At 37.2% G+C, this 27767-nt stretch overlaps 1 pseudogene; it reads right to left on the bottom strand.

The window, feature by feature from the left end:
* Positions 1-6915: 6915 nt before the first annotated feature.
* LOC121322885 lies at positions 6916-25768 on the bottom strand (annotated as a pseudogene).
* Positions 25769-27767: the final 1999 nt, after the last annotated feature.

Here is a 27767-nt window from a genome sequence, read left to right as displayed (position 1 = left end):
TTTGTTACAGAAACTGATAGTAAGGGAAGCTGTGGCTTACAGAAAATGTTGTTTATTGTTAGAACTTGGTGTACAGTACACGTGAATTTAGCTGACTTCAGCTAACCACTGAGTTCAAGTTGTTATATACAAAAACAACAGCTATGATTTAAACATAGAATATATGCTGTTAAGGACAGTTGAAACAGAAACCAACCTTAAGGTTTACTGAATAACAAAAATAGATTACTCTGTTTTTAATAGAAACTCTTCCTTGAAACTAACAATATTTATAAACTAAATTCTATGTATACAAATTGTTTGAATGGTGAAATCCAAACTTAAGTGGAGCCCCCTACAGCTTCATTAAAACCCATTCCATTTGACATGATAAGCCCTTTCTGAGCATTTTGAATGTTATTCTAATTCCTCCATCAGCATTATGATACCAGCAATGTCAACCCAATGGATATGGAACACATTCTGGTCCTCATACAATAGCACACATGCTCTGCAGCTGATTGCCGTTCTGTATTGGTTGATACCACTGGGAAAACAACAAAACATTAAAATGTTACCATAGTGGTACCATTCAACTGGTGGCTCAACTCCGAGCTGTTGCACTACCACTATCACTTACAGTACAGACCCATTGTGACACTACATTCCCGTGAAGATATTTTAGCAGAGGACTGGTTCCCTATAACTCTCCTGTGTAGTGAAATTGAAGTTGCTTCTAAGAATGTAGAACACACCACAGGCTTGTTTTAAATTATTTATCTGGAGCTCCACCAGCTTGAACCATAACCACGGCAATACAACTGATCGTCAAATCATGTGGCTCTGTGTTGAAAATATTTTCTCCTTGAATGGCAGAGAACATAGCATCTGCTTGCGTATGTAGATATTCTGAGTGATGTTATTTTTGCTTTGGAACAGTGTGTTTACTGTACAAAGTAATAGTAAGCAGAATTAGTGCTTACTTTAGAGTGCAACTCCATTTAAGACTATAGAGGTGCTGTTATCTGCCCAACAAACTTACGGATAGAATTGGGGCACAAGGTCCCCCATTACATGTTGCAAGGTAACATGTATAGTCAGTGGTTGTTTGGGTAGACTGCTGCCCCCATGTACTGTACTCCTTCAATTTGAACTGATGGTATGGGAGGAAGGAACCTTTCCTCAGTTTAGTATCTATTAATTCCCACTGCATGTGGCATGTTTGATTTGAGGTTTGTTATTTGTGAGCTTGTTTAAATGTTATGCAAAGAGTTTGTGGTACAGCTAAAATAGTAACTTGTTATTTCCGTCTGTTTTGATCTAGTGTTGGATTAACCACAAAGGAAACATCAATATATCGTTTAATCCATAAACTTTGGATTTGTATAGATTTTATAGACAGCATCTGACACCTTCTACTGTACCCTTATAGAAATGCAGTACAAAAAACTGGAAAGGTGCTTTACTAGTTTCCTGCAGTAAATTATGTGTCATATGAAGGACACTTTAGTACAGTTTTCCTGCTGTACATTCCATGTAGTACACATTTAACCCTCACAAACCCTATCCAAAAGATGGAATCTGTATTTAAATGCAGTATTTTACAAAAATACATTTTCAACAAACTGCTTCTGTAAAGCATTCTGTATATACTTTAAATAAGGTAATCATTGTACAATAAAGTATCACCTTGTAGTGCTTACAGCAATGAACTGCAATTTCTCAACAAATTGCTGCTGTAAAGTTGGGGCAACTCTTAAAATTGTAACTGCTTGTTATGCCAGGGCTGTCAAAGGTCTTCATTTTATTTAGGGCATAACTATTCTTTTCCATAAGTCTCAAAGTGTGCAGTGCAGTGGGTTAGAGTTGCCTGCCTACAATGCTTGGATATGTACATTGGTTCTTAGCATTTACGACTCTGAAGACCTGGGTTATCTTGAATCCATACCCTAATGACATGGCTGAAATGCATAACTTGCAAATGCCACTGTCCATCTATCCAAAGGTGTCAGGAACTGATCTGAAGATTGTAAGGCGCTTTGCGTTCTTCTCATGGCCTTTCCACCAAATTGGAAGTCTTCTAGTCATTGTTAATGCAATATGAAAACTAAACTAAAATCGACTTCATGTTCTAACCACCCTGAATGAATAATATGCTTAGTCATTTGTTTGAGTCTTGGTAGTTTTACAGTGTACCTAAGTACCTAATTAGTGTATCTAATTAATTTGTTCCTGTAGAAAGAATACATCTGTGCACTCACATAGGGTCTTCAATTATAAAACCAATTATTGAATTATTGCTTGACTGTTTTAAGATATATATATTCCACTTTGGTGAGGTCAATTCTGGAACTCAGTTCCTGAACTTAACCAACATGTATCTAGACATAGCTTCCAGTTTTTTGAGCAGGGGCAGTGCGAATTATTAACTGTACGTGGATCAAGCACTGACCCTTGAAATTGCTTCTTTTAAAGTTGCCTGTTTTTTTTTCCCAAGTTCTTCTTTTTCCAATCTCATGTCTACCCTGGTTTCCTGTTGATTTTGGCTTAAGTAGCAGTCTATCACGCAGAACAGGCTTTTTTCAAAAATCTTTTTTTATGCAATGTCATTGTCGACCTTGTCTACAAACTTTGTCTCTTAAAGGGTGATATATGGGAAAGGGGCAGCGAAGGAGATACAGTGTAGTGGAAGCGAACATATTTATATGGCACACTTCTGAGTTTTGCACCCAGTGAACTATTGTCTGCATTGTGATGAAACTTAAAAAGGACAGGAGTTCCTTTCTTAGTCACAACATGCCATCCCACTGTTTGGTGGGGTACAATGATAAACTGAGAAACAGTAACACAAAAGTATTTCAAATTAACATGCTAAATGCACACTAATCCAATAAAGATGGGACTATTATTCAAAGGGGCATTGGGGCATTGAGTGGCTTTGCTATTCTCATGTTATGTATGCCCACATTTCTGTTTACAACTAATCTGAAGAATAATTTTGGGAATAATCCAAAATACTAGTGTCCTGCCAAAAGAGGTCAAGTTTACCTTGTTCGGAGATGTGGGTCACGCGAGACCTAAACTCGATTTGGATTGATTTAATTTAATTTTAACCTTTATTTAACCAGGTATTCACTTGAATCCTAAAACCTATTTTACAACTGAGAAGGCCAGGAATGCTGCAAAACCAGTCTGTTAAAAGAATGTCATGGTAACAGTGCAGACCAAAACTGGCGAGTGAAGTTTCCACTGTAAAATACATATATTTTTTATTCTACTGTGTGTTAAACAACAGTGTCACTCAAGTTTATTTTGAAGGCCCTTTGGATTGAACTTGACCATCTTCTCAGGGTAACTTACCACCACCCAACAAAATGCAGTAGTCTTGCTACAGTACTTTTCCTTTGCCTGTTAAATAAGGAGATTACTGTAATATTTTGCATTTATTTTTATGTGCCGTACACAGGATACATAAACGTTTTGGAAAGCTTTTGACCTTGTGCAAAATAAAGAAAATGTTACAGAAAAAAATCTTTGGTGCATTTAAGAGATTATAAATTAACAATATGAATTGTTTATTTCAAGTTTTGTTAATGTGTCATATTTCCTTTCAGAAAAACAAAACAAAACATCCTTTCAAAATGTAACATGTTAATCTTTATCATGAGTTTAGCTTTAAGGAATTCCAGGCACAGTTGTGTTTATGTGGAATTTATGAAGAACCAACCTAATTTTTACTGGAGAACAAATTTTTGCATAACATTGGTACCATTCCATGGTAACTATATTGACCTTTTTTCAAAAGACGCAGTTTAAAAAGCTGTTGATGACAATTATACAACACAAGTTAGAATGATGCCATCCAAGACGCTTGGTGGAATATGAATGACCCATGACCCACTATTCAGCTCTAGGATACAATGCTGGGCTGCACATAGTTCTCAGTAATTAACATTGGGTGTCTGTGGTGTCTGCCCACACTGCTCACATAATGCCAGACTGCAGTGATTTGCCCTGAAACACTCTTGGTTTACAGTGTTGTTTTCTTCACACTCATTCAGCAGAGGTAGTACCTAAATTATTATCATCATCAGAATAGGGACAAGCTCACAGCATACACGTAAAATCTTCACAGAGGATGACAATACTCTTTACAGATTTTCACTGTGAAAAAAATAGTTTTTCAACATCATCAGAACAGAAGCTGCGTCAAAAATAGCTAATAAATATATGGGTAAAAGTACTGTATCCAAATTCACAGATCAATATCAATGCAAAGCTCACTAGTGTTGCTAATTCTCACAATTATTTAATTCAATTATTCTTTTCCTAGTGAGTTTTGTTTTTCCTTGTAAAACCAGCGGGACAGCGCAAGCATAGGCAATGTCAGCTTTCAGATTGCCGAGCTACAAGCATGCCTCTAGCCTGCTGTGGATGGACAGGTCCCTGTTTATTTTTAAGAATGTCCTATTAATATTACTTTAATTGTGGTTCATTAGTAATCAATAATTTGACACAGACATAGCTTACAGCAGAGCATTAAATGTTAAGATTTATTCAATTTAATCATTTACCCTCAAGAACACATCATTCCTGTAATACTTTTTTTTTACATAATTGTTCTTATTTTAAATTTTTTGTTTATACACAAGACATGGTGTGGGTCATTATTCAACTTTGTTAAATGTAATGTTCCTAATGCTGGCATTAGGGTGGTTATTAACCAACATATTTTAATGTTTTTAGTGATCCTAATACCAGGCAGCATTAATACACCCCTTGGGGTTAGCTCTACAAGTTTGGTATCTTCTTCAGAAAAAATGGAGAGCAGAACACTTACCTTGGACCTATACCACAAAAGTAGATCATGAGGCCATCTGTTCCAAATGTAGAAGTAGCCTTATGTTCATACTAGCATGGTTAATGGATGGGACATTGTGGTTATCAATTGTAAACAAATTATTTGCATTCTATATTAAGTTACAAAAGAAGTATGTATACTAAGAACAACTCTGAAAGGATGATAAAGAGAATCCAACATGTCAAAATGGTCTTCCTGTCAATTTGCACATTAATGACATTGACTAATTTTAAAGTTGTCTTCCAAAACAGTCTTGAGTTTTTTAACCTGTCTATGGTACGGTTTCTAAACACTTACTTTTATATAAGTAAGTGCAGTCTGCTTATTTTGAGTTAGTGGTTTTGCTCAATCCTGCAAACTGCCATACTGTCATAGCAGAGGTTACACCTTATGTTTACCCTCGAAGCCTTTGGGCAGCTGATGTACAACAGACTAGGTGTCCCCAACAAAAATAGTCTTAAATTGTAATATAGTACAGCACTACCAAAGTATGGATATTGCAGATATAAAGGCTGCTACACACCAGACACAATGCGGCAAGCAAAACTGCAGTGATGTGACAAAATGAATAGAACCTATACTTTTGATAAGTGTGCCTTTCACACCACATTGACGCAAGCACAGCACTGGAGCGATGTGAAATAAATAGGATTGAATCCTATTTTTTGCGATTTGACATGTGTGAACTAGGGCATTGAGCAATCACAGAACAGCTTCAATGCATGTGATCCAGCAGGGTGAAGCAGCATCCAGAATGATGGAGGAAACAAGTCTTGTCTTGACCATAGTTTTGTCCATAGTAATTTTTAACAGTTGTATAGATGTGGCAGTTTTCAAACCTGTCGTATCACCTCTGTCACTTTTGGTGTGTATGGTCATGTTGCTGCAAAAGCGACTCGTTCCCAATTAAAAAAGAAAAAAATCGCATCGTGTTTGGTGTGTGTAGACCTTAACAGTGGACATGTCCCTCTGAAGACAGTGACCAATATAACATTTTTCAGAATATACTTACATTCTGCCTGTGTCTTGGGGGCCTTATGCCCCAAACACAGGCAGCATGATTTAAGAGGAATGACATTCCTGAATTAATGATGATTACAAAAGAGATTGCAACAAATGTGGCCCCACAATCATTCATTTGTATTGGACCATGATTATTATTAAAATTTCCCAGTTACTCTCCTATTCAATTGTAAACTTGCAGATCTTGCAAGGAGTGCTGCACTGGTTCTTGTGCTCTAGAAGGGTTGGATGTGGTTAGTTTGCTTCATTATGCTTCACAGACTAACACTAGTCAGACGCCAGCCAAATCCATGCAGACGGCTAGAGGGTTTAACAGCTTGGTAATAGTCACTGCTTAGGATCAGCTTGGTCATCATCCATAAATAACAATAATAATTTTAAAAAATGTATTGCAGTAGATTAAAATGTAGATTATTATTTAAGTATTCATTGTTAGTTATATTTTTTACATTTTTAATTCAAGTACAACCTTGATAACAATCATAGGTTTCTAAACAGTGTTGGCATGCTCCCTCTTGTAACACAAGCATAGACTTTTTGAAGACACAAAAACACACTTAAAAGTAAAAAGTTGAACTGCATCAGGAAACATGTCTAATGATAATCTTGTTAATCCAAAATAACAAGGGAAAAACACAGTTGTTCGATACCAGTAATCTCTACTGATGGGAAAAGTTGTTTTAAATTGTATTAAACTATGCTTAGTGTCACTTTCCCGGTCTACATCAGTTCAATTACTAAGAAAACACTTTGGTTTACATTTGTTGTTTTTTTCAACCTTAAATAGAAAAAAAAAAAAAGTTAATCCTCTTATGTTGTAAAATTTTTGAGAAACAGGTGAAGGAATGCATCACCTGTCTGGTAGAGGTACAGATCTCTCAGAAGGTGTACTTAGAGATGGGGGAATGAAGTCTGGAAAAAAGCCTGTGATTCACTCAAGTTTGATATTCTGCCAGCACTTCATTGTCAGCCAGTGATTCCTGGTCTGCAGTACAGAGCTGTCTAGGTGGTGGCAGCAGCACAGCAGCCGCCTTAGAACACCAATCTGCTGATCATGTTGAATCCACCGCCCCACCCACCCCCCCTCCCCCCCGGTCCCGTCGGGCCACAGCTCCCCGGGGGGTCGTTGTCACCAAAGCCATTGGGTCGTAAGGAACAGGAGGTCGAGGCAGACTGGAGAACACAAACAAACAAAAAAAACGAATAGATATCATTTTAGCGCAGATGACATTTTCTAGGTATGGACTACCTATAGCCTAAAGAATACAGGACAGCATAACGAGGAGGCTATCTTACCAATTTAAAGCATTGTTTATTTTGTGATACTGCTGTGGAATAACTTAGCTGTAAATGGATAATGTAAGTAACAATTTAGGACCAATTGTTTGATTGATTTTAGGAGGAGACAATGACCTATTCAGGGTAACGATGATATTTAGCAAGCAGGGGGCAAGAGCTAAAATGGACAACACATTAGGAAGGTGCTGCCTGGATAACCAACTAATTTCTAGTTTAATGTACTTGTATGTCACAGTATCAAGTATAGTTTGTCAAACACTGCCACCTAGTGAAGTAACAAGCACTCCGGTCTCAAATTAATAATGAAAAATTGCACTGAATCATTTTGCTAACTTTCTATAAAATTATTATATTGAGACTCCAGGTTAGGAACTCTAATTTCAAAGTATTTATTCTTTCTTTCTTTATTTTTTAAACAGTTCACTTAAAAAAATATATACATACTATCACTCCACCCACTCCAGAAACAATGCACATATCTGTATCAGCAAAATCAAGTGATAACTAATTGTCTTATTGAAATAAATGTCACACAAGCTTTGCCTGTTTTGTTTAGACTTAGAAACTGCAGTGTCAGCGGTACAAAAAATGTAATTAATAAATTGTACAGATAAACTAGTTTGTACAACCTTTGACGTTAGTAGGTGTTTCAGAATCCTAGACTGCACAAGGGAAAATGACGACCATTCTGTATGGACTTCACTGTAGATATCCCCACTCAAATTCCCTTAAGTATCAAGAATATCAGCAACAATATCCCTGACCACGCTTAAATCCTTCTACATGCAATCTGTCTGTAGACAGAATTATAAAATAAATCACTACAAATTATACATTTATTCATATAAAGAAAATGAGTCTTTGGATCCATGTATAACATAATATGAAAACCATACATACCATATATATAAAAATGAGAAACTACATGCTGAAATTGAATCAATACAGACCTGTTTTTAACTTCTAACTGGGTTGTCCCATACTACCAAAGTAACAAGCATGCCTAATCTTTGTCGTATACGTATGCATGTGAAATTTGTATTGTCATTTTATTATTATTATCCAAAAAACAATCCAGCATATAAAAACCTGTTGTCCTATTTCTGGATTAATATTGTTGCCCCTTTATAGGTTTATATTTAATTTACACATAATTATACAGAACCCAGCATTTACTGTTAAATTGTTTGAACCACCTGCTAAATCACAATGGAGTCAGTTTATTATTCAATGCATTTCAAATTATACTGTATATCTTCTTATCAGTTTCTTTTACACACACATCACCGTTTATAATTAGGGGTGTTGATCGATATCGTGCACATATTTCGATAGATATCAAAGTATACCAAAACCCAGAAAAATATAATAACACAATTGCAATATCAAACATACATACACACATAGACACTAACAGATATTTATTTAAAAGCAATCACTTACTTTAACTTAGTGGTGCTTTGCTTCACAATATCCAAGGAGAAAAACAAGGTCTTGTTATATTATTTTACTATTGCATGCCATCATCCGCCACCTCAAAAGCAAAATATTTATATACTTCACTGCGCAGTCTAGCCAATCCGGAAGAAACATAATCTTCGCTGCGTATAATTGCACGACACCTCTAAAAGTTTTAAGTATGGTGCCATGCTTAATGTTACATTATTTTGAGATGTGTTTTGATGATTTAAAAGTTCATCTCATAGGCACTGGTCTCTGTTTAATTTTGGTGTACTGGCTGTAAATGTTTTATATCAATATGTAGGTATGAGTATTGTTTTAAGGTATTATTATTATTATTATTATTATTATTATTATTATTAAATTGTCTCCCAATTTGGAATGCAAAATGATTATTTTTCTTCTTCCTCACACATCAGGGACCCGAGGCTCAGTGGACATCCTCCGATCCCACGAGCCAATCAGCTTCTTTTTACACCCAGGAACTTGAGAACGGATGTCCACAGGCTACCAGCCTCTGGAAGACAAAGACCAGCCAAGCAAATCTCTGCCCCCAAGCTCACTCAGCGCCTGGCCTGTAGCGGTCGCTGCATAGCAGTGAGGAGAAACAGTCTATGCCGGATCCCACCTCCCCAACCCGGACGCGCTAAAGCAAATTAGTTTTCAGGTCCTGGTAATGTATAGACTGTCAGCATTAATATACAAAACCTTTTTTTTATTTACTGATATGTAAATACATATGTATGTTTTTAAAAAACAAAAAAATATCTACAATTTTTTGATTGAATTCAGTTTGGGCAGTTTTCCAGCCACAACTCTGTGAAATGTTCCACTAGGGTTCTGGAAAAAGTTGAGTGTAATCTTCGATATTGGCATTTAGGTTGAGTGGAACTAAAAAGCATACCATTCTTCCTTTGTGAAATGATGAGTCCTACAGTGCAAATTGTGAACTAGGCCTATTTTGCTCATTTAAAAAAAAAAAAAAAAAAATTGGAGCTGTATTTAACATTATCATGCTTCAAATTATTAAACTGTGACATGTTCTGTGTACATAGCAGGGTTCTCCCCGGCTACTTTATTAAAAAAAAATATTAAGATTATTTTCGGGTACTATCATTGAGTCCATTTTTTTCATATTATTGTACTGTAAAGTTATACATACTACACAATAGCTATACATATGCACCAAAAAATGGGGGTTCATGTATAGAGGCTGTACGTCTTTAAGAAGAAAGGCTTGATGGGATATCAGCTGTTGTCAGCTGACATACAAATGCTTAAGTGCAGAGGTGCTGGATTATTACACTGCGGTTTCATGCAACAGTTATGATGGTGACCAAAAATGTGTGAGTACTGCTGTGTAAAAAAAAAAAAAAAAAAAAAATGTTAAAATGAACAGTTGCATTAAAAAAATGTAGAACAGCAAAAAACTAAAACCAATGTGGATTAACAAAAAGCCCTGAAAACTTAACATAAAGAAAACAATTTAAATTAAGCAAGAAGCTCAATAATTAAGCTAAAAAGGAAGTGAAGTGTTTTTTTCTTATTTTTGTGTGTCCATTGTTATCTTTCCCCAGTCAAATCGCAGAGTGCCTAAATAAGCACAGTAATTTACCATAATAAAACACAGTAAAGAATAAAAATGTAGAATGTAAAAAAGCACAAGCAGACAATCAATGAAAGACAACACATTATTCAAATTCTTTGTCGTATTACGTATTTATGGTAAGGCAACTTTATTTTTCTGTTAAAAGTGCTCCCTGCTATAATGTTCTGCCGCCCGGCTGTACAGAATTCCTGGAGAGATCTCTGATATAGGTTATGTTTAAAAAAAAATAAATAAATAAATAAATATATAAAAAACTGGTTTTGAAACATGTTTTTAATTCTTTGGATTTTCCACTGACCAAAAAACAAAACAAAATAAATTGCCTTTTTTTTCTAGGAGGCTTAACCTGAAACTTGAAAAAGTTATACCATTTTCAATTACAGGTGCTCTCCACAAATAATCAGCAATGGTGGCTATACAATTCAGACTAGGTTCAGGAAAGCTTGTGAACCTTTCAAGTTCCAAGAACTTGCAGCAGGGGATATTTTTAATATGTCTACTTATTAATCGCATAAACAGGTAAACACTGACTGTTAAATGCTTGACGGTCTTCGATGGCAAAATAATTGATCTTACTATACGCTACGTACCAGAATAATATAATAAAATATTCTGACAGTAACCAAATCCTTTGAGATCAGAGGCTAAAACTTCCCACGGCACCAGATTAGAAAAGCACTAATTGCATGATGCATAATTTATTCTGCCCAGCACTGAGCAATTATGTAAATCATATTGCCCTGTGGCCCACTTATCTAAACCGCCTCCACAATGTTTGGCAATAGCTGCTATTGAAATGTGTTACAAAACTAATTAGTAAAACAAAGGCATATAAGTTATTTTTAGCCATTTGTTTCCCCAAATGTATGAAGAAGTGTACCAAACAATCCCCACCACAGCAATAAATTAAATTAGAACTATCAATATGATGAAAAAGTTGATAACCATCAACAGTACAAATTGTTTACTGGAAGCTGGATAAGAGGTATTTAGGGTGTAGATGTCATTATGAAAGCAAATCAGGTGTTAGTATCTTGTAAAGTATATTAAAATGCTGATTTACACTGTTTGGCATAACTTCTCAAGACGCATAAAAAAGTGTGACAGATACACAGACACCTCCAAATACCAAGTGTCATCACAACTTAAAAAGTATAACTATGTGCACTGAAAACATGGACTACAACCTCCAATTCTGTTGCCTCTAATTTTTTTTTTTTTTTTAACAATTATTTGTATTCATTTTCCAATTTCCTCCCAATTTTGGCATTATTATTCAACCTGGCTCATTGCTGCAACCCACAAACTAACTCGGGAGAGATGAAGACGAGCACTCGCGTCCTCTGAAACGAGTGCCGTCAGCCGTGCGCTTTTTTTCACTCTGTAAGCCCGCCGTGCAGGCATATCCAGAACTTACAGCATCGGAGGACCACGCCGTTCTGAATTGCGTACGGTCGGCCTGTAGGTGCCCGGCCAGCCACAGGGGTCACTGATGTGTGGTAAGCCAAGGACTCCCCAGCTGATCTAACCCCTATCACGCCTGGGTAGCACTTGGCCAACTGTGTGCTGCCCCCTGTGAACAACACCCCCCCCCCAGTCGGCAGTGGCATAGCTTGGATTCAAACCAACGATCTCCAAGCTATAGGGCAGATCCTGACTCCGGGTGAAGTGCCTTTACCATATGCGCCACTTGGGAGCCCCTGTTGCCTCTTTACTCGACCTCTATAAATGATGTTTCCAGGTAATGGTCGGGCGCCAGTCAGAATAGTCCTACAGCTGTCTGGATGTTTTGTATGTTTACCTCTTGCAATCGAAGCTAGTTGGACAAGAATCCAAGATGAGTTTCTCAGTGTAAATTAGTGCATATAAATAAGGGACTCACCGTAAGTAAAGTGTGTTGTCTTTTGTTATAGCATCCATCAACTCTTTCTGTAGTGGTGGCTCAGCATTTACACCTTTTCTGAGGTCTTGCTTTTTATAGAAAAGAACATAAGCTGTGTCCTTTGGAAACTGCTGATGACATTCTGTACCGGCTGGAAGGATGTAAAGGTCACTCTGCTGTCATTGAAGAGGAATCAGTCCCTAGCAGGCTGTCCGACATAAAGGTCCTGTTTGACCACTGAGGTGCAGGTGGAGCTTTTAGTGGCTGGGCTCGAGACCGTACCGCTTGAGTTTAGAGGACATGTAGAATCCTGAATTTCCCCTGCCTGGTAGCACAGACTAGGTGGCAAGCAAGAATGTGAGCTGGTGACGTTCCTACCATAGTTATAGTAGTGTCCACTTTCGGAGGACATGCCTGAATGCATGACTACCGAGCTGAGAATGTAGGTTACCGACTGGGCTCCCATCATCATTTCCTCTACCTCATCCTCCACTTCCACTTACACCTCCACCTCCACCTCCACCTCACCTCCACCTCCTTTCCCAGAAGGTTTAAGTTTCTTTGCCAGGTTCTCCTCACTCTCTGGTGAGTCTACTTGCAGAAGTGAAGAGCTGCTGCATCCAGACACAGAATTAGCACTGCTCTTGGCTGTCCTGTGATAAACGCTGTATAAAAGCTGTAGGTAGTGTGGGATTGCTATGTTGTCCAGAATCTTGTGGTGCACATGGCTCTTGGCGTCGTACGAGAAGCGCAGGAGGGTGAGGATAAGGTATTCCGGATCATCAACAACATTCATAGTTTTCACAGCGTTCTGCAGCGAGGCACATTTCTCACAGTAGTATTTGTTTTCCTCGTCAAGAATTTCAGGTTCCAAGAAGCAATTTATTAAATCTGGTAAGGATGGGGGGAGACCGCCATCCTGTTTCTCAGGTTCAAAGGTATTACAGTTAGTCACCAACTGTTTTTGTAGGGCTGAGGAAATCGACACACTTGGCCCACTGTTTCCACCTGCAGGCTCTGCAGCTTGAACAGGTATTGTGGGTTTGTCGGACCAGGAGGTTCTCCCACTTGACCCGCTGCTGTGTTCGTTTCCTGGTGCTGAAGGCGAACATGAAATCTCTGGTTGCTTAGTTTTATGCCAAAGGACGAAAAGCTAACAAGAGGTCAGTAAAAGGCTCTAACTTCTGAGAAATACTATTTCATTCCATGCAACGTATAGATGTAGAATATTTACCCCCTATTAGTGTCTTCTCTTTGTAACCTTTTTCTGCAGGGTGCTCTGCAGAGGGACAGTCCATACCTGGGTCATCCTGTACAATGCCATTAGTGTCACTACAGGAACCATCAACACCTGGACCGGAGTTAGTCTTCTCCAGCTTAAAAGCCCTAATGTTCTTCTCTTCTTCATCCAATCTTAAAAATGAAAAGACAAAATACAAATAGCGAGACCTACAAACTTAAAAATAGAATCCTGATTCTATGAAGGATGTACGGTTTGACTCTCGCACAGTGTTGTCACTATAGGTTTCAAAAACAAATTTGTTTTACATGATTTATGAAGTGTGTGTGTGTGTGCAGGAGAATGACTACAAAACCTAACAATTTCACCATCGGAGAAAAACTAAAAGCAAATATTACTTTCAACATGCCATAACAATAAGATAACATGTTAAACTCAACAAATGGAAATCTTTATTAAAAAAAAAAAAATCAATAACACACAAAAATTAGTCAATGAGCACAAAAATTAGTCAATAAGTAAACAAAATTTATTTTAATTAAAAAAAAAAAAACATTAGAAGCATTAACATCATTACACATGGAATTGTAAAATGAAATTGCTTTAGTGTAATTTAATCCAGTACCTGTCTAACAAGAACCACAGGTATTCAGAGCAGTCCTGCCGAGTCCCAGGGGTGAACCATGGGGGTCTCCAGGCTTCAAAGAAATTCCTGGAAGCATATGCTGCTCTCTGAAGTAATAAATAATGATTACAAACATTTAAGAATCTCAACTCAGACTTGCACACCAAGTTAACTAAGCACTTCAATCAATCACGAAAATGTTAATAATACTGTAAACTACTTTTGATCTGGGAAATTTCCAAGTCAAAAGCTAAGCTAATACATTTGGTTTCATTTTTAATACAATGAAAGATTTTAAACTTAATATTTTACCAAGGAAAAAATGTGCATTTTAGCTTCCTTTACATAAAATACTGCACAAAATGTACACTTTAAAAAAAGTATAATACAAATAAGTTTCAGTGCTATTTATATCAACTTGTTTACAGTAAACATTTCATGGGTTAGGATCCACATTGCTTATTTACACCAATTGAAATACTAGCCAGGACACAGCTTCCATGTGCATTCATTTAGTTTTTGCACTTAACATATAATAACCTTAAATGTGACAATAACTTAAAAACACTGCAATGTAATATAAAAACAAATAGCCAAGAATGCAAATAGGAGTAGTAGCTGAACCCATTATAGCGCTTATGCAGATTTAAAAAAAAAAAGTATATTAGGAGTTATCAGTATCATGAAAAAGAAAACCACCATGACCTTCATCAGTACGCATATTTACAAACATATGTTTGACATACCGAAAGATGGAGAGATGCCTCCATACACTAAATTATTTTCTGATACTCTCAAAATTGAAAAAACTGCTATGTACACGTAGTAAAGTGTTAGACAGACATATGCCTTCATATAGCCCCCATATTCTGATACTCTCAATAAAAGGTGCTGAAAAAAAGGTTCTAAGAAAGTTTTATCACAATTGCATCAGTAAAGTGTGATTTATGTATGTATGCTCCACTATGCATTCACAGCAGAGGATACTTACTCTTTGGCCATAAACAGAGTCTGAATGATGCTGTTCATATAACAAGTATTCCCAAGGTTTATCAGACCTGTCTTGCCAGTTTCTGATTTTCCCGTGAGCCTCAGTAGACCAGAATCCAAGCAATTGGACTGTGATGTCCAGGCACTTTGATTTAAAATAAGTTTGATCTTTTCCTCGCTGGGTTTGGACAACTGGTGCAAAATAAAAAATGTAAGTGTCTAGCAACTGCAGTTTCAAACAAACATCCATCCATCCACCCATCCATCCATCTACCTGTTCTGTCTAGTGTGGTGCATGGTGGGAGAGTGGAGTGAGCGAGGCAGATTGTGTCGATAGGTGTTTCTCTTTCATGTGTTTGTCTGTCCGTCTGTGTAATTTTGTGTTAGGGTAAAGCAAACTAGATAAGTTTGAAATTGTTTTTTAGCCAGCATGGCTCCTTTTGAAAAATTGACTCGAAAACACGGAGTCAAAGTAATTACGGAAGGCTTTGTTTCTTTAGAGAAGTGTGTTTTAGCGATTGGTAAACTGCTTCAAGAATGCATGGTTCAGTTGTGGCTTTTTTGAGTCAAACTGTTCTAGTATATAAAATTGTTGAGAGCAGGGGTTGTTATAAATTATTTGTTTGTTGCTGTTTCGCCACTAGAGGTACCGGCAAAGAAAATCATTTGATCAAATATTCCACCTTTTCTGAAGGTTTTCCAGCTTTTCTGAAATTATGAATGTCAATTAATTATATGTTGTCACGCACGACATGGGCAGATTGTGTCAGCCCCAAAAGAATTTCGCTAGTTAAAACACAGTCTCCTTTAGGAGGCAGTTGTTTACGGTTTTAAATAAAGCAAACGAAGAAGTTAATATTGTCCTGAAGTTCAAAACAGAAGGCAGTAATTATGTTATTTTCGCAATATCAGATACCATAAAATGTTTTAAATGTGGTGTTGATGGGCATTTAGTTAAAAACTGTCCTAAAACTAAAGCGCACGAGGTAGATGGTGAAAGAGCAGAAAAAGATGAGTCTGTGACTCACATGAATGCGCAATCAAGAAGATGTAAAGGCCTTAACTGAGAAGCAAAAAATATTTGAAAAAGTCTCATCAGCGCGTGTTAACTGGAGCAAAAGCAGTGCTGTGCTCATTGGGGAGGGACAAGGGTGTAGATCCTTGGTTTTACCAGACGGACTAGAATGGAGGCAGAATGGGTTTAAATACCTGGGGGTCTTTTTAGGAAATGAGAAAGTAGAACAGTTAAACTGGGATGGGGTTCTAGAAACAGTAAAACGAACGCTTGCAGAGGTGGCGGTGGCTTCTTCCACAAATGTCTTTCAGAGAAAGAGTTTTGGTTTTAAATAATTTGGTTGCCTCCAGTCTCTGGCATAAATTGATATGTGTGGAACCTCCTCAATTCTTGATTAAACAGATTCAGTCTCTGCTCTTAAGAGTTTTTTGGAATGGGTGTTATTGGTTAAAGAAGTGTGTGTTGTATCTACCACTAGAAGAGGGTGGACATTGTCTTATGAATATTGAGTGCAGGCTGGCTGCCTTTAGGATTCAGGCAATTGTTGTTCTCTCCAGTAAAGCTGCCATGGAGGGAACTGGCATTTTCGTTTCTTCATCAGGTTGGGGGGCTTGGTTTTGATTTTTTTGTTATTTTTAGATTTTGACAAAATGCTGTTTTCATGTCTTCCCCTCTTTTATAGGAGTGTGCTGAGGGCTTGTAAGTTACTAAAGGCTGAATATGTTGATCCACTGGATCCTTTTTGGGTTCTGGAGCAGCCTTTGGTGTTTAATCCACACCTAAACACTTATTTTAATAGTTCAGAATCTTTTAAACAATTCTCTCATAAGGGCTAGAATAGTAGAGATTAATAGTAAGATTTGTGATCTGACAGACACAGAGAAGTGTGTCTGGAAAAACCTTGACTGTGTAGCCAGTGCCCTGGCCTTGCGGTCTGTGCGTGTGGCAGGTCTGTATCTGGCACAGCTGCGTGAAGCTCTGTCTCTGGAGTAACGAGAGGCACTGGGGAGTGTTTTTGATGAATGTTGAATGCCTCAGCATAATCTCCCCTGCGATAAGTCATTTTGGTGAAGAGAATGGCAAGATTTTAAAAGTGAAGGATTTGTGTAAACTCCAGTTTAATTTATTAAAGGGGAAAAAGTTTATGAAATTTGTGGAAAAGTTAAACAGCAGAAACTACTTGATGTACTTGTAGATACCCATTGGAGGAAACGGCTGGGAGCAGGAGAGGAGGATAAGCCAGCCTGGAGGACTTTATACAAACCACCCCTTAATAAAAGATCAGGGGATTTGCACTGGCAACTCCTGCATACAATCTTGGCTGTTAATGCATTCGTCAGCATATTAAATCCTGAGGTGACTTATCATTGCCCCTTCTGCAAGGACTGTAAAAGACTGGAGCCTTTGTTCAACTTTTTAAACACCATTTTTTCAAATTTGAATTTAACTTTTACAAAGACTGTTTTTATCAGGACCTGGTAAAATTGTGTAGGATATTTGTGGTTACTCGCATAACTTTTGAATTAAAGTTTTATAAGATGATGGATGACTTGCTCAATTTTGAAATGTTGTGGTGTGTGAATGGAGCGCTCTGTGAGGTAGAGGATGATTCAGAAGAACTCTGTATAAATATTTAGATGACTGTTTGATTTTTGTATTTTTTCACAAAATAATGTAATGTAAATGTTCACAGTTTGTTCTTGACTGTTTTTTTCTAAGTAATAAATGTTTTTTTTAATAAAAGTAAAAATCTATCTATCTATCTATCTATCTATCTATCTATATATATATATATATATATATATATATATATATATATATATATATATATATATATATATATATATATATATATATAATGCAGCTACCCTCTTATAGGTAAGGTAAAATAATATTTTAAATTCAACAGAACACTACAATAACTGATATTCAGTATTAAAATCAGTACATGTATTAAACTAAAAGCATAATGCAATTGACATGCTACTAGTGGTTGAGGCATTATACTTGAATAATCTAATAAACTTTAAAAAAGTAGAAATTGTTATATTGATCTGTTACATGTTTCGAAACAGCTTTGAAAAAGGTCTTTCTAAATGATTTTTCTTATTGCTACTGTTAGTTCTTACCTTTATGGCTTCCAGGATACTCTCATAGAGGTCAGGAAATCCAGAGAACTGATACATCATACAGAGAATGAGCTCTGTAAATTGTACAAGGAAGGCTTTGATATTGGGAAGTCCATCATCTTTTAGAGACTGAACCAGGTGCACGATGTGTGGCACCACCTGCAAAACAAGAAAAGAAAAACGGTTTTCAGAAAGTTACGTTGTTATTCACTTAACAATTATATCCAGATTTTTTTTACTAAAGAACTGTATCGAACAAATTCAATCAACAACTAAACCCCAACACACATACAGTGCCTATAGAAAGTAAACACCCCCTTGAACTTTTTTCACATTTTGTTGTGTCAGTGCCTCAGAGTTTCATGCATTTAAATGAGGATTTTTTTTCCCCACTTATCTACACACCATACTCCACAATGTTAAGAGGAAAAAAGTTTTTATTGAGAAAAATTATATATTAAAAATACAAAACTGAATGATCATAATTGGAGAAGTCTCCACCCCCCCGAGTTAATACTTGGTGGAAGCATTTTGGCAGCAATTACAGCTGTGAGACTGATGGGGTAGGGCTATACCCACTTTGCACACCTAGATTTGTCAATGTTTGACCATTTTTCTTTACAAAATTGTTCAAGCTCTGTCAAGTTCCTTGAGGAGCGCTGATGGACAGCAATCTTCAAGTCATGCCACAAATTTACAATTGGATTTAGGTCGGGACTCTGACTGGGCCACTCAAGGACATTTACCTTTTTGTTCCTTAGCCACTCCAGGGTAGCTTTGGCTGTGTGCTTTGGGTCGTTGTCATGCTGAAAGGTGAACTTCCGTCCTAGTTTCAGCTTTCTTGCAGAGGGCAGCAGGTTTTCCTCAAGGACTTCTCTGTACTTTGCTCCATTCATTTTCCCTTTTTATCCTGATAAGTGCCCCACTCCTTGCCGATGAGAAACATCCCCATAACATGATGCTGCCACCACCATGCTTCACAGTAGGGATGGTGTTCTTTGGGTGATGTGATGTATTGGGTTTGCACCAAACATAATGCTTTGCATTTAGGCCAAAAAGTTCCACTTTAGTTTCGTCAGACACAAAACTTTTTGCCACATGGCTACAAAATCTCCTGAGTGATTTTTTTGCATACTTCAAAACGGGATTCAAGGTGGGCTTTCTTGAGTAATGGCTGCCTTCTTGCCACCCTACCTTACAGGCCAAATTTGTGGAGTGCTTGGGATATTGTTGTCACATGCACACTTTGACCAGTCTTGGCCATAAAAGCTTGTAGCTCTTGCAAAGTTGCCATTGGCCTCTTGATAGCCTCTCTGATCAGTTTCTTCCTTGCTCCATCATCCAATCATCCAATCAAAAATTTGTCTCCAATGGGATATTCAAGGCCTTTGATATTTTTTTATACCCATCCCCTGAACTGTGCTTTTCAACAACTTTGTCCCAGAGTTCTTTTAAAAGAGCCTTGGTGCTCGTGGTTGAGTTTTTGCTTTAAATGCACAACCCAGCAGAGGGAGCCTACAGGAACTGCTGAATTTATCCTGAAATCATGTGAATCACTACAATTTTACACAGGTGGAGCCCACTTAACTTGGTGTGAGATTTTGATTGGTTACACCTGAGCTAATTTAGGATTGCTATTACAAGGGGAGTGGACACTTATTCAACCAAGCTATTTCAGTTTTTATTTTTTAATTAATTTTCTACAAAATTCTACAATATTTTTTTTCACTTTGAAGTTGTGGGGTAGGATGTGTAGATAAATGAAAAATAAAACAACTATTTTAATGCATTTTAATTCCAGACTATAAGGCAACAAAAGGTGAAAATTTTGAAATGGGGTGTAGACTTTCTATAGGCACTGTATACATTAAAGAAAAAATATCAACATCTAAATGCCATTTCATTACATCTATCCTAGGACCATGATGCATCATCATTATTATTATTATTATAATCATTACCGTTCTTACCACTTTACAGCAGAGTTGAGTGTGTTGGTATCTCCAGCTATCTACTCATGGTTATCAGTGTTTATCACTTGTGAAGGGATAGACATAATATTACTGACAAGTGAATAATTTGCAATGGTCAAGGATAATCCTCTCCCGTAAGGAAGACGCTGAATGGAAATAGCAGACTACGATCCCTTAAAATACCTACACGGGAAAGCCCAACATATAAGACCCCATCTGACACAGTCAATTTGTTAAAGAATAGGGACTGGAATCCAGGATATTCTGGTTTAGTCCTCAATTCTCAGTACAGTCTTGTACAGTCAGTGTAATGGATGGACTTACCAAGTGGAAGATCTCTGGGGAATGCTGGAAACTCAGGAGCATGTGAGAAAAAACAGTCAAAGCACCTTGCCTCACTATTGGGTACCACAGATGATTAAAAACCTATAAACAAAATATCAATACAATGAAAAGCAATCAGCTATTTTCTCTTTATAAAAGTGATTCGTTAAAACAGCACTCTCTAAGATGAGCAGAATTTTTTTTTTTTTTTAACTAATGCATAGTTTTTGTTACATTTTGGATACAGTGTCACATCAGTTACTTTGATAATAAAATAAACAAATGCGGTAACAAACATTTTAATTAAAATATTATTTCATTATTTTAGAAGCATACTGTGGCAGGGTGAAAGCCCTACCGGTGCACGGGTGTGTGGAGAATATTAAGATGGCAGGGAGCAGGTTATAATTCTCCCTGTCAAAACACCTGGGAATGTGGCTGGCACTGATAACTGAGTAAATGATTAATTAGGCTCCAGCCACAGGTGTTCATGGGTGTTAGAGAGTTATTAGGATTAAAGAGGTGGAGGTCCATGTAGCGCGTTCCATATTGTACCTTCTGTTTGTTTATATTTTGTTTAGTTTTTGTAAAACCTTCTGTTTTGGCCCTTGTGACTATAGTTTTGTCAAATGTGTTTTTGCTAGTGTTTTTGTTATTTTTGTTTATTTGGGATTTAACTGCGCATTAGCACCATTTAACCTGCAGCTTTCTGTGTCTGAATCTCTGTCCCTGCCATTACTATCTGTGCTTTGACGCTGCCGCGTCACACATACATTAACAGAAGTTTAGATTCTTTACACAATACACACACAATAAAATAATCCTCTAACAAGTTTAATTAACTGAAATCATGACCAACAGTACAAGTACCAGTGTGCCCTCTTTTGCACTCAGAATTCTTACTGGCCTACAGCTTGAACCATTAGCATCTCAGTGCATTCCTTTTTGTTGAGTGTTTATTCTTGCATGGTGTATATCCATCTTCACACTATTCTGCTTGTGGCTCAAATTACAAAAGCCACTGACAACTTGCAAGCTCCCTGGAGATGATAGCTCAAAGTGACTTCACTTTAGTGACTTGTTGAACCCAGCTGATTAAGTTGCTGTAACCTGTAAAAAAAACAGCAGAACAGAATCCTATTTGTGAAGGTTATGCTTGTGCACACAAAAAATATTCTGTGACACTTGTTCCAGATGAGCAAAATTGCCATAATTTATATCTCCAACAAGGTATGTTTAATTCAGATCGGGGGACAGGACTGTTTCGAGGATACTTCCCGAATACGTGCATTAGACAAACCTCATTCCTTAGAGATTCTAACCTATTTCAAAATCAATACCCATTCCAGATACAATACATCATCCAACCCCTTCAACAGCATAACAAATGCCCTTGGCCCTCTTCAGTAGTAAACTCTCTCCCTGCAGAAATACATACCAGCTCAATTTTGAGTAGGGTACATCAATGAGAATAGTGAACTTCTTTACAGCTGCCAGTCCCTTTAGCAGTGCAATCACCCATGTCTCAACATGCTGAGCAAGAGGCCAGGACAGCCAGTCAATCATTCTGGGGAGGAGGAAAGCAAATGAAAAAAAATAACTAACAGTCATGAAGCAGTCGTGGCAGATTTATACACAGTGTTTTATTGTTACAAAGTTCAGCAAGAAAAATAGGGCTTATTGTATGATTTTTTTATTTATTTATTTTTAAAAGACACACTAAGCCTAAAGGAATCCAGCTCAATTGTTCTGAATGCAAACCGCTCACTGCAGCCTCCTTTCTTGGTTTTTATTATTACTCATCTATTGGTAGGTTGATATAAATTGCTACTTTAATCAAATGACGCAATTTGTATTAAAATACAGCTCTTACCTCTTAAATAGTTTTTTTTTTTCATTTCATATTATTCTACCATAACTTTGTCAGTGAAGTGAAGCTGCATACAGTACATCTTACCAGCACAGTGCTTGAGTCATGCTGGCATCTTTTACATTCTGGTCTGTAGTAAGGCTCCTAATGAAGACTGTAATCATTTGTAATGGGATGTGCTGAATGAGACTTGCTAGTGCAATGGAAGGTTCAAAAGATGGATCTGTTCAGAAGACAAGAAAAATAGCGTTTCAGCAAAACTTTATCTGAGAAAATTCATGGAATGCAGTAAAATTACCCAACATACAATGCTGTATAACCTAAAGTTTGTCATTTGAGTTCTAAAATATAAAAAGTAACGCTTATGTTATTTGGTTATAACACTGAAAATTGAAGATACAGAGAAAGGTGGAGGGATAGAAAAATACAGGCTAAGTGTCACATTTTCTATTTGGAAGTTCTGAGAACTGTATGCTTACAGAGCTAAATCAAAACAACTGAATCCGCACCAAGGACACCAGACTTTTGGACTGCTTAGAATAGACTGGGCATATAAACATTATGGTTGGTGGAGAAATTATTATAAAACCAGGTATATAACTGCTCCTACCTGGAAATTAAAATGTTATACCATTGAAATTACTTCATTCCTTTCACAAAATGTGCCTTTACCTTAATGTACACAATATGTTTTGTATTTTGTTAGTGAACACCATTTTCTCAAACCCACATTTTAGTAATCACTTCCATTTTTTGTGTAATGCAAACCTACTTTAAAAGCAGAAACTCATTCTGGTCAATTGTTTACCGAGTTTCCATACTGTGATTTTAGGCAATGGGAATGCAACTTAAGACTCCCTGCTTTCTTACCTGTAGAAGAAATAATGGCAAAAACTTCCTGCAAGGAGGGCAGCAGCATGGGAGGCTCAGCTTTCCAGATGTTTTGAAGCAAAGTGCTTACTTTGATGACCTGAGAGACGCACTCCCGAAGCTCATTTTCCTGTGAAGCACAGCAATGGAAATAACCAATAGTCCTGACCAACTGCTGCCGGAATAGCACCCCTGACTTGTCCTTGGGGATGCACTGCATGAAATCTGAGAGCATGGTGCCGAGCCTGGCACACAGCTGGGGCTCTGGTCATTCGCATACGATCCTCAGCACCTCCACTTGAAGGATGCTGAAGATCTCCAGCATAGAAGGGCAGCTGATGAGAAGCCTCAAACAACCGTGGATGTAATCAATAATGATCATGGCCTTTCTGTCCACATGACCATAGCCATTCTGAAGGAGACTCAGGATGAAGTCCCTGCTGAAGAACTGCTCAAACTCAGCCTGGTGGAAGCAGGAGTATGCCTCTAGCACCTGGTAGCCCACCTGCCTCTGGAAGGAGTCCTCCCCAAGCAGGATGAGGCAGGCAGTGAGCTGGTAGAGTGCCTGGCACTGCTCCTCGTTGACAACCTTCTCAACCACCTCCACCACCTTCTTCAGAATCGCCCTCTTCAGGTGCAGAAGGTGGGATGAGCCCATCAAGGCTTCTAAGATCTTATCCATGGCGGATGTCTAAAGCACAGCAACTGACAACTGTAAAGAAACAGCATCATCTGGAAAGGGAGAAAATTAAATATTGAATGAGGCTGCATTCTATATGGTAACTCCAATGAATTTACCCTATATATGTTTTAATATGATGTAAAACATTTTAAACAGAGAGGGATCAAAGTAGTAGTCGTTTAAATAAATAAAATAGGGCCTTCGTGGCTTTTACAGTATGTACTTTTACAAACAAACATACTAAAAGGAGACACATGCACATGATCAGAGATTATGGATACTGTGGTATAACAGCTGAATCATGAATTTAAAACATCAAGCCGAGAGCTGTTTAGCAATGTACCCAGAGTTCTACAGTGATGCTGGGTCACACACAAAAAAAAGAAAATGTACCCAATATAGCTCAAAGGTAAGTTTGTTCATTGGGGAAAACACTGACTTGACCAACTCATTTTAAGAGGTTATACTGAAATTTTATTTTTTTTTAAATTCACCATGAACTATGAAATTACACCTCAAACCATTCCGATAACAGATTTAGCATTATTTTACTTTGCCAACCATTCTTGATATGATTTACCATCAACATATGTTTTATGTTCCAACATGCGTTGAACCAATCAATAGTGATCAATTATTATTTATTCTGTTATGCATTTGTCTTATGAATCAATGAACAGCATGCCACTTACTTCCTAAGTGAATGTTGTTCAGTCCTCCCTTGGCACTCATTGAAACCTCACTGCCTAGTACTATCTTGGCATATTGGCCCATGACAATTATATAATTATAACTTTAAAAACCTGAATCAGGTTACACAGCTGGGGTGGCCTTGCATATTAACTCTAAACTAATCTGGTCACTTTTAAGTGATAATACAAAAATATAGTATGGCAAAACACTCACATTTTTACTATACAGTAGCAGATAAGTGTACAGTAAACTATGGAAATTTGGTGATCACACTGGATAAGAAAAGCTAGTAGCCACAATAGTCATGGCCTTAAATCTCACGTTCAGGGATGACATGTGTTGATACAGTCCATTAGAAATTACAGTGACATAAATCGCTAATCCCACTGGAATAGTACATGGACCACTCGATGAAATAGAACAAATATTTAGTACAAAACACATCTCTCGATCATGAAGGTATTCTAAACATTTCATTCTCACACTAAAAACATGGCTCTATGGACAGAAATATCACCGGTCTGACTTTATCATATTTATTCTAAAACATATTATAAATTATTTATGTATCACTAACTTCATTTATAAAATATAACACTCTGTGTGTGCTTGGAAATGCAGTACTACCGCCGGTGCTCTAACGTGACAGTTGAAACAGTAAGAAATGCTAACTCACCGGACTGTTGTGATGTAGGTTACTAAGCAGGCCATCACTGCCAGTCCGAGCAATGTAAACACAAATCCTTTAACTTGAACTTGTAAACCGAGAATCGGTACATATCCAGGGAACCCATGGTTACAGGTTCTCTGAGCGCTTCCAAGAAAACACAGAATTTGGCAATTCTGTTTTGTTTATAAACAGATATATTTTGCTTCCTCTTCCCTAAATCAGCTGTTTAAAAAAAAAAAAAAAAAAAACTAAAACAAACGTCACGAAAAAACCCGGCTCTCCAAAGGACCCCCACAACATGCTGTCATATTCAAATGCCTTGTTAGAAAGTACGTTTATTTTTTAGCTGCTTGTTATAAAGTACGTAGGGATGATGTGGTATTTAGCACGGGTAGTATGTTCTACAGGCAAAATGGTTCCTATTTGCTAGGAATTGATTTGGATATGGGTGATCTGGTAGAGTGTGAATATGTCGTCCGGTACAAACTCATATTTAGATTTGACCTGCTTGCTGTCTTAAAGATGCTGTTTAATTTTACAGAAAATCCCCGAAAAGTTATACATTATTAAAATACAGAAAGCATAACACATTAACTATGTCAATGACTTGTAAAATTGATCTGTAACATGAACACCTACAGTATTCACCGAGGGAAGCAGCAGTGACATTATGATTCTTGCAATAACTTGACCAAAGGAAGGTCATAACCAAGATGCTTCACAGTAAAATAAGCACGTATTTAGTTATATTGATAGTATGACAGACAGCTTCCATATAACCACAGATTCTAGTATTGTCATATATATATATATATATAATATATATATATAGATATATATATTATTATATATATATATATATATATATACAAGAAAATTAAAATGTGCTTCACTGTATTCGTTTTTTAAAATAGTTTGCAGGTTTAAAACTAGTTCTTTTTTAAATGAATAAATAAGAATCCAGCTTTTGAATATCAGATTTTGAATATCATTATTACCAAAAGTCTTTATTTTTTCGACAATTTCAACTGGAGGTTCAGTTTTAAATAGTAATTCTGAGAATATATTGATTTTTCATAACATTTTATAGGAAATCTGTAATAACTTGCAGACTCTAACGGTTCTTCAGGTTCTGTGTTGTCCAATTGGTGTAAGTAGAGACCTCTGGAGGTGAAAGGGGACATTTGCAGGCAGGTTTCTGCATGCTAGTAAGACTTGGAAAAGGCCTGGATATGAACGTATAATACAGTACTTCACATCGGCAGTACTTTGTGGAATGATTAGTATCTGCGCTGTATTATAGGCAGCTCTAGATGCACCAACAGTCTTGTCATGACTCTTGTCCAGCATGCTGACCAAACCTTGTGCTTCAGCATTAGGATCTGATTGCCAGTAATCAAAAATCCCTACAGGCCCTTGCAGTTATTGTGCACCAATAAGCTTTTTACAAATACCTGTCCAGAATATAGTCTATATTAATTTAACAAAATATAAATCACACTATTTATAGAACAACACTAAAGGAAAAACAGAACCCCCAATAGGCCCCAGTGAGAGGACATCACAACTTAGCACATTTCAGTGTTGGGTTTAAAATTGGTTTCCTAATGATTCCCCCTCCTCTCCCCCACTGCATGGTGGATCAGAAAGACCTGAGTGTGTTACTTTACTGGCAGTGAGGGGGGTGCTGCAAGAAAAGAATAGTGCTAGTCTGCCCTTTGTCTAGTTGTTTTTTATATTAACTGGTTCTGTGAGTAAAGTTAGTTCAATGAATTCCATGTGTTCTTCTCTTCATGCAAGGAAGACCACGTAAGCATCCTTTTCCTATTCCTATTTTCTTTTAATCAGTATTCATTTTGATACGAGTCAGAGGCACCCACCCAAGTACAGAGCGCTCATGAAAACAACCCAAATGCCTGCAGCCAACCAGCCAGCCATAACATGAAGGAACAATTTGAGATCCATAGTCACTGTTTGCGACTTTATGTACTTATTTTTCATTAAATCTGACCCAATGTTATGTAAAGGAGCTAAACCAAGTGTTGCCACGTGAGACCGTCTGTATAGTACACTAGGCAAGGAGTACCTTGGTTCTATCAATTCAAATATATACTTTTAGATCACATTCTACCTAAGTGCTGTTAAGTGTGGCACTTTTTTTTGTGTCTGAGCACTGCAGAGAAACAAGACTGTTATTTTGTTGTCAGTGTGCTCTGTTATCACATCATTAAATGGAATAAAGCAAAACATGACCAAGATGGAGCACAGCATTCTGTTAGCAAGACTGCAGCTGCAGCCAGGAAATCAACATGTCTTCAGGGAATGACAAACACCCTCCAGGGAAAGTATAGATTGGTCTACCTTCAGTTCTAAGTGACAGGTCAAAACAAGTATAAAAAGGCATCAATCATAATACACAACTAAAAACCTGAACAACAGTAATCAGCAAGATGTAACCAGAACAGATGTCGCCATCCTATAGGGGGACTGACTAACATTACCATCTAAATTACTTGAATTGTATAAACTAAATTGTATTCCTGCCAACTTCAAAGTAACATTGAGCATATGG

This window comes from Polyodon spathula, chromosome 1 (genome assembly GCF_017654505.1).
Source record: "Polyodon spathula isolate WHYD16114869_AA chromosome 1, ASM1765450v1, whole genome shotgun sequence".
In the NCBI taxonomy this organism is placed as follows: Eukaryota; Metazoa; Chordata; class Actinopteri; order Acipenseriformes; family Polyodontidae; genus Polyodon; species Polyodon spathula.
The sequence above is the reverse complement of the archived record's forward strand: the minus strand, read 5'-3'. Positions and strand labels throughout refer to the sequence as shown.